Below are 3,740 nucleotides of genomic sequence, written 5' to 3' on the forward strand. Positions count from 1 at the left end.
TTAAGCCTTTGGACTCCTCTTTTCTGTTAAATACAATCATGTGATGTCAAAAACACAAGTGTTCTCAGGTATTGGAGTCCAGTAACAAGATAAGAGGAGAGTGGTATATTTCACATATTTAGAACATTCTTTAACAGAGGCAAAATGACAAAAATTTCCTTAAAGCTGAACTCCAGGCAAACACCTGAATAGGCAACTGAAATACAAATATGTGAGTGGTATTACCTCCCAAAAGACTTGTACAGGCTCACACTGCTAGGCTGGTGACTTGTCTTTTCTTTGCTTCAGTTAAGCAAAACACAGGTCACATACCTGCCCTCATTCTGCGACTGAACAGTGAAAGAGCAGCAACAGACAGATGAGGTTACCTTCCTGGTCTCCCCTGCTGTCAACATGTTCCATATTCACACATATGAAGGAAGACTCCTCATTGGCCTCAAACACTGCCCCTCCCTTCCCAGTCCGAGTGCTGCTGTAAAGGATAGTGCAAAAGGCTGTTATCAAGTCTAATTAAGGTATATTTAACAGTTGCATTTAATATATATTAAATGATTTATTTTTTAAATACTCAATTGCATTTGCGCATGTGTTTTTAAGATCTGCCTGGTGTTCAGCTTTAAATTTATGTGTGGACCTAACATCAGCCACTTTAGATATGCTATTCCAGGAATATTACATTGTTGTATTAGAATTAACTTTTACATTTGCATTTAGATTTTTAATGCCTTTTGCTTTAATGCATTTTGTTCCCGTGTGATGATGACTAGCATAATGTTACATCCATCTGACACTACACACTAACTTATCTGATCCCTGATCTTGAAGTCTCTGTTGCCTAAAATTTGGGCACTTTTTTTTAGTTGGGATAAAGGCATTATATCCTCTGTAATTATAACAGTTCATATGATACTTTTTCCCATATACAGCATTTAACATGATTCTGTTACCCTAAAATATGCATAAATGGCAGATATTGTATTTGTCTGACAACATGAAATCCAACATAACTTTACTTCCAATTTTCAGAGTTGCTCTTGCATATTCCAGGCACTTTCAAATCCATTGGCTTGCTATATGCTAATCCCAGTTTACAGCCCAAGTCCAAATTGTGGAATACCTCTATTTGCTGATGCAGAGCTAAACCTGTCATTAGCATAAAGCACAATTCTGGGTTTGGCATTCCAAGTGCTAAAAAGGAAAAGCTTTAAAGCCAATTAAAATTATGGACAGATGCCTTGATTTCTGCTGTATGGCAAATACCTTAACTGTAGACTTCAATGTGACATGTTTACTTTTCAAATCTCCCTGACTATTGTGCCTGTGAAAAGCCAAATCCCCTTCCAATCTTAAAATAGCATTCTTCAGTTATCAGCTAGATGTGTCTAAACTAGCAGAGGACAGTTGGATACCAGGTGCCAAGGGGTAAAAAAAAAAAAAATCATGCAGCTGAACAGAAAAATCCTTTTAGGAATGCATGGGCATCCACTGGGGTCAGAAATGGGTTCCAGTTTATAAAATGAAAAGTTATACATTTTCTTGAAGCATGATATGCAGTATCAAAAGTAACCTGTTGTAAGGACTGGTCTATTTGAGCAATAAAAGCAATAAAACCGTTTTTTATAATGTTCTTGTTGCACCAAAGATATTCATTTATCAACTGCATTTACTTTTTATTATTTTCAGATTATGTTGCCTCTTTTGCATGGTGTTGCAGAAAACAAAAACTGATCTAATAAATAACTGAAAGAAATCAGCTTAGGCACTGCTGACCAAATAAAAAAAACAATAGGAGTGTTTTATACATCTTCCTATAAGGATACAGGGTATGCATACTAACCCTTAGTACTAATGAGTAGCATGACTTTAATAGTCACAATGTTTTTTTTCCTAAAACTATAACTACGTGCAAAGATAACCATAAATACAAACACACATTGTTCAAAATTCAGTAAGCACCATAGACTGTGCATATTGAATCGTTTTTTTAATGTTCTCTTTAATCCCTAGTCGCACTTAAAGGCTATTAAACCTACATTTCAATTAGAAGAACAAAAGAAAAAACATTCTGTTATTGCAAAAATGTATTTATCCTACACTTATTTGTTTTTCTAGCCAAAAATCTTATGAAAGGACAGCCTTTAGTAGGCCTTATTCAATGTGACCCTAGTTTATCCTTAAGCCTCGTACGCACTACTAGTTTTTTTTCCGTTCAACCCAGCGGGTAGCTCAGATCAGAGCTGCTGTACTAAAAATCCAATGTTAGTACAGCGATCTCCCCTGCTGTGCTATTGTGTTCTGATAGAGGGACGGCCCCCCCACCAGAACACCCTGGTCAGCTGATCGAGAGCCGGTCAGCAGACCTTTTTTCTGTCATGATCCTTCGAAAGAAGCCAGGCCGCAAGGCTGGCTGCTATCAGCCCGGCTGCCATACACACAGGCCAAATGTCAGCCTGTTTCTACTGAACCAGCGGACATCCGGCCCATGTGTACTAGGCTTTAGACCCCATCCAACAGTATCTGTGCTTAGTGGATGTTATAAGCTTTTTATTGCACAATCTCTCCTGCTACAGCAATTCCTAAATAGCAGCTGTGAAAACTTTGTGCAAAATTCAGCTTTATCCTTAGAAGTCTGACATTTGTGAGGCCTGCGTAGATACAATGACATCATCCCTTTTTTCTAAAATGGTGGAAAAATGTTGTTTTCTATTGCCTGACAACACAGCCAAAAAGAATCTAGCCAATACTAGAACATTGTGGCATGAGTGCTTACAACAACCTCTATGCACAGGTACTGATAGATGAGTTAGCACAAGAAATAGCAATGCTAACTTTAACTTCTTTAGTTTTGTTGTCAAATCATGCAATAAATATACCAGTAGTAACGGTGCTTCCTGAATTTTGGTTATTGTAAATTCTGTACATTTTGCATAATTACCCCTTTTTCTGTGAAATTGTAAATTATAATAAAAAAGCTGTCAATTTAAAAATTGCTATAAAGCTTATAATTTCTATAACAAATAACACTTTAAATGTAATTTTTCATTCCAACATGTAACAGTGACTGTTTTAACCTAATTGATCTGCTTTTAATGTTTTCAGTCCTGTTTCTTAATGTGAATATTAAACATAATTTTTAATTAAGCATAAAAAGATTTTATATTTTGTTTTGAATGTGTATTTGGTTATAGTACCTATTTAAATGATGTTTATTTTAACACATAAATAAAATAAAAAAATAAAGTAACAGCTTTCACTTAAAATAATCTTTACAATTGGCCAGTCTGGAAGCTGGTTAACAAGAAATTATTCCTCGTATCATTTTTATTTATGCATTTATTTTACATATTTTGCTGCATGGCTTTAGGCTGATAAGAACCTATTTAGATAATTTATTTGTCTAAGCAAGCAGCTCTAAATTTGGCTTTGGGGGTGCTAAAGTACGTTGAGCTTTTCTTCTTCTTTTTTTTATGAAACACATTTGAGTGGATTTCCAAGGGCATATCTTTCATGTACCGTAAAGGCCTGAGCAGCACCAAATTCAAAGCCATCAGAATGTGCTGTGAACATTACAGGGATTCATTTATTTAATACAAAAATTGCATTTTTCAATACACAAATTGTTTTTAACACATCCCCTTCAGCACCAAAAGGAAAGAAGCTCCTAGTAACTGCCCAACTGGCCATTTGTATTACTCAGCAGTACTTTTGCCTGAAATCTAAGGCATGCAAATTCTGCCCCT

This window comes from Aquarana catesbeiana, linkage group LG03 (assembly GCF_042186555.1).
Source record: "Aquarana catesbeiana isolate 2022-GZ linkage group LG03, ASM4218655v1, whole genome shotgun sequence".
NCBI classification, from domain to species: Eukaryota; Metazoa; Chordata; class Amphibia; order Anura; family Ranidae; genus Aquarana; species Aquarana catesbeiana.